The 14,744-nt window shown below is 36.3% G+C and overlaps 1 pseudogene across 1 annotated transcript; it reads right to left on the bottom strand.

Moving 5' to 3' along the window:
* Positions 1–2,539: 2,539 nt before the first annotated feature.
* On the bottom strand, positions 2,540–3,310 carry LOC116536707 (annotated as a pseudogene). The gene has a single exon (XR_004262765.1). The product of XR_004262765.1 is annotated as a 60S ribosomal protein L7a pseudogene (transcript).
* Positions 3,311–14,744: the final 11,434 nt, after the last annotated feature.

Genomic DNA, 14,744 nt, shown 5'->3' with positions numbered 1-14,744 from the left:
AATGCATTAAATTAATTGATTTTTCAATGTTGAACCAAACTCTCATACCTGGAATAAATCTCACTTAGTCATGGTGTATAATTCTTATTGTACATTGTTAGACTTGATTTGCTAACATTTTCTTGAGGACTTTTGCAGCTATGTTCAAGAGATATGTTAGTCTGTGGTTTTCTTTTCTTATAAAGTCTTTGTCTTTTGGTATTAAGGTAATGCTGGCCTCACAGAATGAATTAGGAAAAATTCTTTTTACTTCTGTCTGCTGAAAGAGATTATATAGAATTGATATTATTTCTTTTTTAATGTTTGGTAAAATGTAGTTGTGAACTCATCTGGGCCCAATGATTTCCATTTTGAAAGATAATTAAGTATTTATTCAATTTATTTGATAGACAATAGGCATATTCATATTGCATATTTCTTCTTGTGTAAGTTTTGACAGATTGTTTCTTTCAAAGAATTGTTCTATTTCATCTTAGTTATCAAATTTGTGGCCATAGAATTGTTCAAAGTATTCTTTTATTATCCTTTTGATGTGCATTGGAGCTATAGTGATATCCCCTCTTTCATTTCTAATATTAGAAACTTGTATCTTCTCTTTTTTTCTTAGTTAACCTCGCTAGAGACTTATCAATTTTATTGATATTTTTAAATAAAACACTTTTAGTTTCATTGATTTTTAAAATTGGTTTTCTATTTTCAGTTTTATTGATGTATTCTCGAATTCTTATTATTTCTTTTCTTCTACTTACTTTAAAGTTAATTTGCTCTTCTTTTCTTTAGTTTCCTAAGGCAAAGATTATTGATTTTCCATTATTGATTTTAAATTTTTCTTCTTTTCTTCTATATGCATTCAATGCTATAAATTTCTCTCTGTGCACTGCTTTCTCTATGTTCCACAGCTTTTGGATAAGGTGTGTTTTCATTTTTATTTATTTCAAAATATTTTAAAATTTCTCTTGAGAATTCTTCTTTGATCCATGTGTTATTTAGAAGTGTGTTGTTTAATCTCTAAGTATTTGGGGATATTCTAGCTATCTTTCTGTTATTAATTTCTGGTTTAATTCTATTGTGGTCTGAGAGCAGACATTATATGATGTGTATTTTTAAAATCTGTGTTTTACGACTTAGAATGTGGTCCATTTTGGTGAATGCTCTATATGAATTTGAAAATGATGTATATTCTGCTCTTGTTGGATGAAGTATTATATAAGTATCAATTAGATTCAGTAGGTTGATGTTGTTGTTAAGTTCACTTTTGACCTTACTAATTTTCTGTCTGCTGAATCTGCCCATTTCTGATAGGAGTATATTGATATCTCCAAATATAATAGTAGATTCCTGTGTTTCTCCTTGTAGTTCTATTAATTATTTTCTTATGTATTTTGGTGCTCTGTTGTTAGGTGCATACACATTACAGATTGTTATTAGTTTTAGAGAACTGATCCCTTTATCATTATGTAATACCTCTCTTTATCCCTGATAACTTTCCTCACTGTGAAATATTCTGTGTCTGAAATTAATGTAGCTAATTTTACTTTCTTTTTATTAGTGTTAGCATGGTGTATCTTTATCCATTTGTTTACTTTTAACCTATATGTGTCTTTAGATTTAAGGTGGGTTTCTTATAGACAATGTATAGTTAATTTGGGATTTTTTAATCTTCTCTGACAATCTGACTTTTAATTAATGCATTTAAGTAGTTGATGTTCAAAGTGTTTACTGATATAGTTAGATTGACATCTCTCATACTTGCTACTGATTCTATTTGCTGCCCTTGCTCTTTCTTTTTTATTTTTGACTTCCATAATTTTGCAGCCTTTTTAGGTTTTGAGCATTTTACATGATTCAATTTTCTCTCCTTTTAAAACATTTAAGTTGTACTTCCTTGTCTACTTTTTTTAGTGATTGCCTTAGATTTTACAGCATTCATTTACAACTAATCCAGTTCCACTTTTGAATAACACCAAATTACTTCATGGTTATGCAAGTATTTTATAACAAAATAATCCTTATTCTTCCTTCCCATCCCTTGTATCATTGCTGTCATTCACTTCACTTATACATAAGCATATATATATAATACACTGTTGCTGTTATTTCAAACTATCCATTAAGATTAGATTAATCAAGATAAGATTAAGACAAATAAAAGGTTTTCTTTTACCTCAACCTGCTTCTTCTCCGATATTCTTCCTTTTTAATATAGATCTGAGTTTCTGACCTATATCATTTTCCTTCTCTCTAACTTCTTTTAATATTTCTTTCAAGGAATGTCTACTGGTGACATTTCCCTCAATATTTGTTAGTCTAAGAAAGTAATTATTTATCTTTCACTTTTGAAGGATAATTTCTCAGGGTTTAGGATTCTAGGTTGGCAGAGTTTTTTCATCTCAATAATGTAAATGTTGCACTCCACTCTTGTCTTACTTGCACGTTTTCTGAGGAGAAATCAGATGTAATTATGATTTTTGCTCCTCTATAGGTTAGATTTTTTTTCTCTAGTTGCTTTTAGAATTTTTTATCTTTTTTTTTTTTTGGCTGAAGGAAAATTTGTATTGTTTTAATTATTTTTATGTACAGAAAACTCAACAGTGTACATTTAACCCAGTTTAGTGGCAAATTCTTTAGCCTTTGCCTTTTCAAGCTCGGTGATGCAAGCCACAGACTTGGGACCCAGGACGTTGCCTCCCCAGTGACAGCGGATCTCATCATACCTGTCATTGTAATCGGTCCTGATAGCTTCCCCCAGCTTAGCCAAAGCACCTTTGTCTTCTGACTTAACTTGTGTAAAGGCAACAGTGGTGCAGGTCTTCCTGTGGGCTAGATGCCCCAGTCTTGCCTTCCCCTTGATAATGCAGTAAGCTGAGCTTTCTTGTTCTCCACCAAGACAGGTGGTCTCTTAGTGGGGACGTCCCCTTTGCCATCAGCTTTCTTCTCTGCCCAGGCCAACAGCCTCTGCTTCTTCTCTTGCTTTGTCTCTGGTCTGTACTTGTGGGCCAGCTTAAGTAGCTGAGTAGCTGTTTGGCAGTCCAGGGCCTGGGTGAACTGGTTAATTGCAGGAGGCACTTTCAGCTGCTTATAAAGGATGGCTCTGTGCTGCTGCAACCTGATATAGCGGGGCCATTTCACAAAGCAGGTGAGGTCTCTTTTGGGCTGGATGTCCTGTCTAATGCCAAAATTCTTAGGCCTTTTCTCAAACAGGGGACTCACCCCTTTCTTGGCCTCCTGCTTCTTCATGACCATGGGGGCCAGAGCCACCTTCTTCCCCTTGGACTTCTTTCCTTTCCGCATCTTGGGTGGCAGGAGGAGAGCTTCTTTATTTTCTGTAGTTTGAATATGATATGCCCATGTGTAGCTTGCAGGGGGCACTTACCCCATTTTGTATTCTCTGAGCTTCCTGGGTCTGTGGTTTGGTGTGACATTAAGTTGGAGAAATTTCATTATTGTTTCAAAAAATTTCTTCTGCTTCTTTCTCTCTTTCTTTTTCTGCTGATATTCCTATTATGCCCATATTACACCTCCTGCGGTTGTCCCACAGTTTTTGGATATTCTGTTCTGCTTTTTTCAGTCTTTATTCTCCTTGCTTTTCAGTTTGGGAGGCTTCTATTGAGATATCCTCAAGTTCAGAGATTCTTTCCTGAGCCATATCAAACCTATTAATAGGCCCATCAAAGACATTTTTTCTTCATTTTTGCTATAGTGTTTTTTATTTATATAGCATTTATTTTCGTCTCTTCCTTAGAATGTTCACGTCTTTGTTTATGTTGTCCATCTATCCTTGCATGCTGTCTACTTTATTCATTAGTACCCTTACTATATTAATCATAGTTGTTTCAAATTTCTGGTCTGATAATTTCAATTTCTCTGCCATATCTGAACATCTTTTTTTAAATTTAAAATTATACTGGAGGTCCTTGGCAGTGCAAGAAGATATGAAAAATAAAAGTAGTGAAAAGACTGGAGGGGAAGCATCAAACTTTCCTTATCTGTACCTGACAGGTTGTCTGCAGATAAAATTAAAGAGAAGCAGCAAACTCCTTAAATTAGTAAAAATGTTTAGCAAGGCTGTTAAATACAAAATCAACATATGAAAATTAATATCATTCTTACACAACAATAATAGCCAGTCAGAAAATGGAAGAAGATGGGCAAAAAGAATCTGACAAACAGCAGTCAGATCACAAGGTACCTAGCATTAATCCCTTCAAAATACAGAAAAGAATATTGAAGTGAAAAGTATATTAAAATACAATATAGAAACATACATTGAAGTATATAATATAGAAGGCATAAATACATAGTGAGATATAGGTACCATTGTTCATGGACTAGTAGATTCACTATAATAACAATAACAGTTTTTCCTGAACTAATCACTTTAGTGTAATTTCAATAAAAATACTAATAGTGGTATTTTCTAGGACTTGATAAGCTTATCCTAAAGTATATTTGAAAGGTCAAAGGGCTAATAATAGCCAAGAAAAGATTGAAGAACAGTGTGAATGAATTTGCCTTATCAGAATCCAATTTACTATAAAGCTAATTACTATTAATGTAGCATAATATTGGCAGATAAATAGACAAGTAGGGTAATGGAACATAATGGATGGCTCAGTACCAGACCTATATATGTGAAATATAACATCCGTAACAGATAAATCAATGGGGAAAGAATTCAGTAAATGGTGCCATTAACACCATTCTTAGGTCTTTGTCTCCTTCTACTTATAAATACTTTTCTTAAAAATATAATTAACTTCTTTGAGTTTGACCAGTGATTTCCAAATCTGTTCCTCCACCCCAGCTCTCACCCTTGAGCTCTAGGCCTATCTATTCAATTGCTTGTTAGAGATATCCTTATGGATTTTAAAACATGCAAACTAAACCTATTGTCTTATTCTGCAGATCTCTTACTAAAGTATTTGCTAACTCAGTGAAACCACCCTTTCTTTAATCTGTTAAACAAGCCAGAGTTCCCTGGAGGCCATCCTAGACCAATATTTCCCAACTGAGTTCTAGGCAAACTTAGAACTACAAATTATACCTAGTTCACACATTATATATTATGTCCAAGGATAATGGATTCCATTTGCTGGACTGGATTTTAAAATCTAATTGAGAAACCAATAGTAGGTTTGAAATTATTATGAAATAAAATATGAGTATTAGCCTCATGGGTAGGCTTATTTCCAGGTCTTGGTCCTTGTAACTGAGCCCTGTGCATCTGTGTAATGAGTTCTGATAAGGGCTCACCATCAGAAACTTGTGTTATTATCTGTTTGATTAAAAAACATGTCAATATCATGTGTGCTCTATTTTTCTGTAACTGGCTAGAAATATGATTCATCTAGTCTCTGGCAGGATATTAATATACACTATGCAAAAATAAATGTTAATTGATAAAATAAAATTTTGAACTACTGGATTAAACAAAAATAAACAGATTTCTTCTGTCAAATTAGTTATCAGAGCTCTTATTATTCCAGTGTTCACCTAAGAAAGTGACACTGTGTTTCTCAAAACCTTGTGATGTCAGAACCCAATTTGTAAATAAAATATCTTGCTGGACTAACTTTTTAGGACTTTAGGATATGTTTTGCTTTTTCCACCTCCCTCACCCCTGAATAATCACTAATTTTTTTGAATTTATTGTTTAAATATTATGGGACTTCTCCATTTAATGGCCGCTGGCTTTGAACCTTCAGTCGCACTCCCTTTATCTCAACCCTTTCTCCACACGGTTGCCAGTGACCCTACTTACAAAACTGTGTTAGTCCCACGCTTAAAGCCCTTCAATAGACCATCATTTCAGTATAAAGCTCGAAATTCCATAGTTTAACAAAACCACTTAATTATTAGCTCCAGTGTTCCTGCTCCTTCTCAGTGCTTTCCACCCCAGTGATAGTAAATCATCTGATGGGGTCCAAGATACACTACTCCAAAATGTGTCATCTTGTCATTTGAGAAAACAGCAGAAGCAAGAAGATCACTTTCACATTACTCTTTCCCTTCTACCCTAAAGCATAAAACCCTCATTTTAGAGGCACTTTCCTGGATTAGGCAGGGTTCTCCAGAGAAACAAGTCAATAAACAGTATATATAGAGAAAGAGAGAGCTAGACAGATAAGAAGGAGATTTATTATGGGGAGTCGTTCACATAATTATGGAGGTTGTAAAGCCTCACAGTATGCTGTCTGCAAGCTGGAGAAACAGGGAGCCTGGTGGTGTCATTCAGTCTGAATGCAAAGACCTGAGAACCAGGAGGTCCAACAGTGTAATTCTCAGCCCAAGACTGAAGACTTGAGAAACTGGGGGCCTGCTTGTGTAAATCCCAGAGTCCACACACCTGACAACCTGAATTTCTGATGACTGAGGACAGAAGAAGATGAATGTTCCAGCTCCAGAAGAGAGAGAAAGTTTATACCTTCCTCTGCCTTTTTGTTCTATCTGGGATCTCAACAGCTCAGATGATGCCCACTCACATTGGTGGGGGCAGATCTTCTTTACTTGATCTATTGATTCAGATGCTAATCTCTTGTAGAAACAGCCTCATAGATCTACACATAAATAATGTGTTACCAACTATCTGGGTATCCCTTAACACAGTCAAGTTGATACCTAAAACTAACTATCACAGCTCCTTATACCCAGCGGAAAGGAATATTCTTGTCTCTGAAGACATAGGGACTCAGAAAAGAATCTGAATGAACAGATCTTGCTAAGTTTCTTCTGGTTTATTACCGTTAGATCATACCCTTTTGTCCTCTAATCATATTTATCCACGACTATTTACTTCTTCATCAAACCTTGTATAAAAATGCACGAGTTCAACTGTTACTTTATGTCATTTCTTTATTAAGGCTCCCATATCACATAAAACTTATATGAAATAAACTTGTATGCTTTTCTCTTGTTAATCTCTTTTGGTATAAGGCCCACAGCCATGAACCTAGGATGGGTAGAGAATAAGATATTTTTCCTCTCCTACACATCTATAGCTTACTATGTATTACCCAGCATTCATTTTCTCTGTACTATACTCTGCCTGCAAGTTCACACATTATATATTATGTTGAAGGAGAATGGATTCCATTTGCTGGACTGGATTTTAAATCTAATTGAGAAACCAGTAATAGGTTTGAAATTATTAGCAAATGAAATAGAGTATTAGCCTCATGGGTAGGCTTATTTCCAGGTCTTGGTCCTTGTAACTGAGCCCTGTGCATCTGTGTAATGAGTTCTGATAAGGGCTCGTCACCAGAAACTTGTGTTATTCCCTGTTTAATTAAAAAACACATCAATATCATGTGTGCTCTATTTTTCTGTAACAGGCTAGAAATGTGATTCATCTAGTCTTTGGCAAAATAGCTCTTTATCTTTATGGCTCTCTCCTTATTATAGTGAAGTCATTTGACACTAAAAATCCTAATAACTTTAATTGCATTAAAATTAAGAATTTTGTCCATCGAAAGATACCAGTAAGGAAGTATAAAGACAAGCCGCAGAATGATAAGACGTTTGCAAAATATATAACTTACAAAGGACTTGTATCCAGAATACACAAATAACAGAAAATCAACATAAAAAAGACAAAACTCAATAGGAAAATGAGCCAAGATTCAAACTACCACTTAACAAAAGAAGAAAATCAAATGGCCAATAAATAAGAAAAAGTGTTCAACACTGTTAGTAATCAGGAAAACACAGATTAAAATCCCAATGAGATATTGTGAAGCCATCCTTATAAACTTCATAAAATTAATCAAGGAAAAAGAGAGAGGGAGATAAATAAACCAAGCTTGCAGCATGTTTAGCATTAATCATGAGGTCAGCTTGCTCTCTGACCTGCTTCCTCATAGTTGTTTGGTGCCTATTGTCCTAGAATCCCATGGACCCTACGGTTCCCCTTTACTGTTCCATAGATAACAACCTGAATGTTATGAAATGTTAAGTTTTCCCTTTGAGGTATTTATTCAGGTCCTGCCTATTGATGAAACTACTGGCTCAGCTGATCCGAAGGACCTCACTGATGCCAGCTGATCTGAAAGACCCCACTGACACCAGCTAGTTCGAAGGATCCCACAAGGAACTGACTCAGCAAAGAATGCAGTTTCCAAATCCTGATGATTTCATCCATCTTGCTCCAACCAATCAATGACCTCAATTTTCCAGGCCCTCCTGCTCCATGATCCTCTTAGAACTCCAGCCCAGATTTCCTCAGGGAGATGGATTTGAGGGTCTCCTGCCATCTCCTCACTCAGCACCCTGCTATTATTAAACGTTCTGCTGCGAACTCTGTTGTCTCAGTGTAATGAGTCTGTTACTGTGCAATGGGCATATAAGCCTATTGGTCTTACAATAATTGTGTTTAAAATTTAGCGATCAGAATACCTAAAGCTAAAAAAGGCTGACAATGCCAAGCTTCAGTGAGACTATGGAGCAAAAATAACTCTTAGACATTGCTTGTGAAACTATAAGTTGGTACAACCACTTTGGAAAACTGTTTGGCAATATTTGCTAAAGCTGAACATATAAACTGATGACCTAACCATAGTATATATGGGTATAAATCCATCAGGAATGCATATTTAAGTACACCAAGACATGTACAAGAATGTTCATAAAAGCCCAAAATTGGAAACAAAGCAAATGTTGGCCAGTAGTAGAATGAATAAATGAAGTGTGAAATAGTCATGATAGTATAGCATTCCAAAAGTAACTATGGAATACTATACAGCAATGAAAACAAACAACATACAACAAATTAGATCAATTTCACAAACATAATGCTGACTGAAAAAAATCAGACACCAAAGAATGCAAAGAATTCCATTAAATATATTTCAGAGAGAGATCAAACTCATATTTAATATTTTGGCATATGTATATATGCAGTAAAAATACAAGGAAAAGCAATGAATGATGACCATAAAAATCAAACCTTTTAAGGGAGGAAGGAGTCTGTGATTGGGAGAGCATATGGAGTTATGGAAAGGAGACTCATGGAGTATAGGAAATGTTCTATTTCTTAGCCTGGATGTTGATGACACTGGTACTCATTGAAAAATAATTTTTTAAAGTGTACATTCTCATTATATGTTCTTTTAAAATTTGCATTTTATTTCTTAGTAAACAAGCCTCAAGGCCAGGCATGGTGGCTAATACCTGTAATTCCAGCATATTAGGAGGCTGAGATGGGAAGATTACTTGAGCTCAGGAGTTTGAGACCAGCCTAGGCAACATAGTGAGACCTAATTTCTACAAAAACATTAAAAAATTAGCTGGGTGTGGTGGTGCATGCCTGTAGTCCCAGATACTTGGGACACCAAGGCAGGAAGATCACTTGAGTCCAGGAGATCAAGGCTGCAGTGAGCCATGATCATGCCACTGTACTCCAGCTTGGGTGATGGAGCAGGACCCTGTCTCAAAAAAAAAAGTTTCAAAATACTAATACCTAGGCTCTACCCCAATTCAATTGTAGCAGAATATCTGGGTTAGGGTAAGGTATTTTGAAAAAACCTCTTATGTGACTCTAATAAGCAGCCGGGGTTGAGAACTGCTGATCTAGAGGGTGATTAAATTTTCTCAAACACTGATGTTTCATCGTTTGATGAAAAACTTAACTCATGATTAAGGTATCTGGTGAGTTCCAAATATGGGAATTCCATAATATTAATACAAATTCTTGTCATACTTATTAGTGATGTCTTCACATGTTTGTGTCTTGCTTCCTCCCACACACACCTTGAGGGCAGGGGCTAGTCTCATACCTGTATGCACCACGCCTTGTAGCACAGTACTTACTGGTGAACTAATTTAACATTTCTCTAGAACATCCCCAAAAGCTGCACACCAAACATATGAATCAACTTAGAGAGCTGAGCACTATGGGAAATACTGAGCAAGTGAGCAGAAAGAGGAGTGAAATGGGAGAAGCAGTGATATGGCTTGGCTCTGTGTCCCCACTGAAATCTCATGTTGAATTGTTATCTCCACATGTCAGGGGAGGGGCCTGGTGGGAGGTAATTGGATCTTGGGGGCGGATTTCCCCCTTGCTGTTCATAAGATAGTGAATGAGTTCTTATGAAATCTGATGGTTTAAAAGTGTATGGCACATCTCCCTTTGCTCTCTCTCCTGCTTTGCCATGGTAAGACGTGCTTGCTTCCCCTTCACCTTCTGCCATGATTGTAAGTTTCCTGAGGCCTCACAGCCATGCTCCCTGTTAAGCCTGCAGAATTGTGATTTCATTAAACCTCTTTTCTTGATAAATTACCCAGTCTCAGGTAATTCTTTATAGCAGTGTGAGAACAGACTAATATAAGCATTTCAGGAAGTTGCCCCCTCCTTTGCCAGTTCCTTCCTCTCTTTTGAAGAGCCATTTAGCAAAGAAACCCCACCCCTGGGAGGACAGTCTCTACTAGCTCCTTCTGTGAGACAGGGTTTTATGCTCCTAGATTTCTTCTTGCCTTTTCTGAAAGCCAATTAAAGCAAAAATACGCCAGAGAAACAGACAAATTCGAAAGGCTCATAGAGATATGATTTCAGGAGAATGGCTTTAAGCTTCCAGCCAAGTTAGGTAGAATCCTATCCAAAAGCTCTTCACTGAAGCCTTTAGGGGCAAAACTGTCTACTAACTACAGGTATCTGCATGAGGGATGCTTTGAAGAGACTCCTTTCCCGTATCCCAAAGTATTTTGTGGCTCAGAACAAAGCTGGCCAAAATTCAAAGTGGCATCTTAACTGGGGCCTCCTTCTAGGTGGAATTCTTCCTATTCTGAGGAGCCTAATCATCTAATGGGAGCTATGGTGTTAATGACCAATAGGGTTATATAACTTATTCTTTCAAGATGAATGCCATTGACATTTGAACAGCTGCCTTCAATATGGTACAACCAGAGGAGTGACTAGATTTGGAAAGTTCAGCCACTAGGATAGTCTGGCAAATCCATAAAATCTTTTGTGGGGAGGCGTCTGGACCCCTCAAACCACACTATTTAACTCTGGGTGCTCACAGGCTGATTCCACACTAAGAAAGCAACTGGGGACACAGCCAGCTCTTTATCTGGGATCTTGTGTATAAATGACGTATCTCTTAACTCCTATCACATAACCAGTCCAACTCTTCACTTCCAACTAGCCTGGACATTTAACAGGCTGGGTCATCCCATTTCTTCCCATGCCTTTGTCCCTGCCTAGAACAGCCCATCTTTCTTCTCCCCTGTACCCTGACCTTATCCAAATTATCTTCTTCATAGTCAAATTCATGCCCTCTTCTTTCATGAACTCTTATAGATCTTTATCAATTTCCTTCTTTAAATTCCAGTTTTCACTGTCTATTTTATCCATTAACTTAAAAAATGTTTTCTGAGCATTCTAGAGACTATACAGAAAAACTGTGTCTCAATGGAAAACATGCATTGTCTAGAGGAGTCAGAAAACCTTTTCTGCAAAATAACAAGATCATAAATACTTTAGGCTTTGAAGGCCATAGTGTCTCTGTCGCAACTACTCCACTCAAGCATTATAGGGTGAAAGCAGCCATACAGAATATATAACTGAGCAATACAGAATATATAACTTGTGTCTTTGTTCAAATATATAACTGAGCCATACAGAATATATAACTTGCGTCTGTGTTCAAATAAAACTTTACAAAAACAGGCATGGGGCTAGATTTCATCTGAGAGCCTTAGTTTGCTGACCCTCTGGTCTAGCTGACACTCCTCCAGGTTATCTGATTCTGATTTTATGGGAGCTTTCTTACAACTCCCTAAATTATAGATAACTGAGAGCAATGCAAAATAATTCTTATTTATAGATATGCAAATTCTGTCCTCTTGTAGGGGTTTAATTGACTCCTCTCTCTCTTACTGTGGTAGAAGTCAGTTTAGTCTCCATTTGTTCATTTCAATATTCCTGAAATATATATATTTATATGTCTCCTATGTCATTATATATATATGTGTGTGTGTGTGTGTGTCTGGTCTTTGTAATCTCCTTTGAATTGATTATAACATCTGCCTTGTTCCTCATTATAAGGTCAATCAAATCTTAAAAATGTACTCACTTTTATATCTTTATGAGAGTTAACAGTTTACCATTTTTTGAAAATTATCTTCAATAGGCCAGATAGCATTCTGGAACAGAAATGGAGGTTGTACCAAATGAAATAAGGCATAGTTTCTGTCTTGTTAATTCACTTTGAACCCCATCAGAATAGTAACTTCCTTAAGGGCAGAACCACCTTGTATCTCATGCAATGAGGACTTGGTTGTTAATTCTTATTGGGTTAATTTACTTCTATATAACTTTTTCCCTTTTCTGTTCTAAACCAAATAGTTGCTTTGTTGCAATGAGAAGGTAAAAGGATTTCATTTTAGAATGCAGTTAGCAAAGCTTTGGGGAGCTCAGTAAAACAGTTCCTCCAATGAAGGGCTTAACATTACTGGAACCATGAACATTTTTGGCCATAGAGGAAATGAATATCATATTCTTGCCAGCTCAAATGTACAAAATTAAACTCTGTGGTTTTATCTATTTTTTAGGTTTTCCAGAAAGAACAAAAGGCTGACTAAACCTTCCTTTCATCTTTGCCAACAAAATTCTTTACACTTATATAGTATATTTCTATTTCATTTGAGGTGCTTTAAATGGCTGGAAAATGCTTAACCTTATAACCACCTTGGGATTTGTATGGGAATCATTTATCCCCATTTTGAGGAAAACGAAACTGAGGCATATGCCTCACAAAATTTTCCCAGAGTAGCACAGAAGGCTATAGAAAAGGAATAGAGAACTCTTGAATCCCAGACCAGTCCCCAGAACTCAGGCTGGCACACACTCTAAGATAACCGTAAGCAACATCCATTGCTTATAGCTATCGGAAAATGCTAAGCTTTTTGCCAGTGGACATGGAAAAAGCATGACCTAAAAATTCTCATAAAACTCCAAATTTTTATAAAATCCTTGGGAATTTATATGAATTTTTTTATTAATTAGTGTTCTGATTATCAGCACTTTGCTATGGCTACCATTTGCTCTGAAAATGTCACAGCCCCCCACAGCACCACTAATAATAGTGTTCTGGCTGGAGATGAGGATCTAAGCTGAGTTTTAATCTGATTTCATTATGTTAAATATAAATTGTTATGTCCACACAAATGTGTATATGTGAAGTTCATGTCAGCATTACACATAATAGCCAAAATGTAGAATAACCAAAATGTCCATAGACTAATGAATGGATAAACAGGACCGCATATTGCATGACTCCATTTGTATGGAATGAAATTTGACGATGCTATGAAATGTTCAGAAATCTATGACAGAAAACAGATTGTTGGTTGCCTAGGGCTGGGCGTGGGAATGGAAAGTGATGGCTAATGGGCATTGGTTTCTTTTTGGGGTGATGGAAATGTTCTAAAATTGGATTTTGATGGCGGTTGCAAAAGTCTGTAAATATACTAACAATCATTTACCTGGAACACTTAAAGTGGATGAATTTTATGGTATGTGAGCTATACTTCAATAAAGTTTATAATAAATAAATACATTGCTGTATGACTCCCCCATATATACCTCTACCCTGGACGGCTCCACAAGAATACCGTAGAAACAAACTGCCTTTGAAAGGACACCAGGAATCATTTTATATAATTTTAAGTTTGACTTCCAGGACAATAATATAGGTGTCATGAGATTCAAAACTCCAATATTGTGATCTGAGGGTAATTTCACCACAGGTGTGCAGCTTAACAGGGTGTTAATTGGGAAGCCCATGAACACCTCCTCCACAGGTAGTCCAGAAAGCTGTGCCAACATTGCTGCTGAATAGAATAATTCAAGAGCCAAACTCATGATCAAAAATAAAGAGAAATTTAACTTGCTTTTACACTGCAGCCATTACCACACAAAATGACTGAATTCCCATTTTAATTGGAGCTGAAGGCTTCTTGACTTCACCACTAATCAGAACCACTTCAGGTTTTGAAAATATTTCTGTACTGTGGAAGGAAAAAATAAAAGAGCCAAATTAAAGGCTGAGGTTTTCTAGCAGAAGTAACTTCCCTAAATTCAGCAGGTTGGTTTATTTAGAATGAGTACTAAAAGGTCTTGCTGGTTCCCTGGGGGATTGCACTCCTAAGATTTCGACAGATAATAACAGAAGCAGAGCTAGCTGATAATGTAGTTTGCTTCTCTGATAATATCCTTTGCTTCTTCCGATCTCTCAGCCCCCAGCTAATAGGGTAGGTGATGGTTACCTACTCTTCAGGAAGGTAGCTAAAACTCTGTGGAGCCAAGACCACTCTTGACCAGAAACTAACATTTTATTTAAGGCCACAGGGTTTGAATCCTTTATCTTTAACTTGCCCTGGACATCCATTCCCTTCCTCTTCCAGGAAGACTCCAAGAAACAAGCAATCCATTACTCTTCAAGGACAAAAGCCACTGATTCCACAATAAGATAATTTTTAAAAGCCTCCATGTCTTTTTCTAGGTAGAAGAGAAAAAGCCATGTTTTATATTTTTAAAAAATAGCTAGAAATAAAAAGCTTCTGAGTCATTTTATTAACTAAAATAGCTTTCCAAGAGCCCTTGTCCAATCCAAAAGGTAATAGACAGCAATCTTGTTCTTTTTAAAACCTCTTAATACTTAAGTGCATCACACGCCTAAGGAAAAAAGAAATTTTCTTTTTTTATATCCAACAATATGTGTAGGAAAAAAGAAATCTAAAACAAAACA

Source organism: Sapajus apella, unplaced genomic scaffold (assembly GCF_009761245.1).
Source record: "Sapajus apella isolate SASKATOON/1434 unplaced genomic scaffold, GSC_monkey_1.0 scaffold103, whole genome shotgun sequence".
Classification (NCBI taxonomy): Eukaryota; Metazoa; Chordata; class Mammalia; order Primates; family Cebidae; genus Sapajus; species Sapajus apella.
The sequence above is the reverse complement of the archived record's forward strand: the minus strand, read 5'-3'. Positions and strand labels throughout refer to the sequence as shown.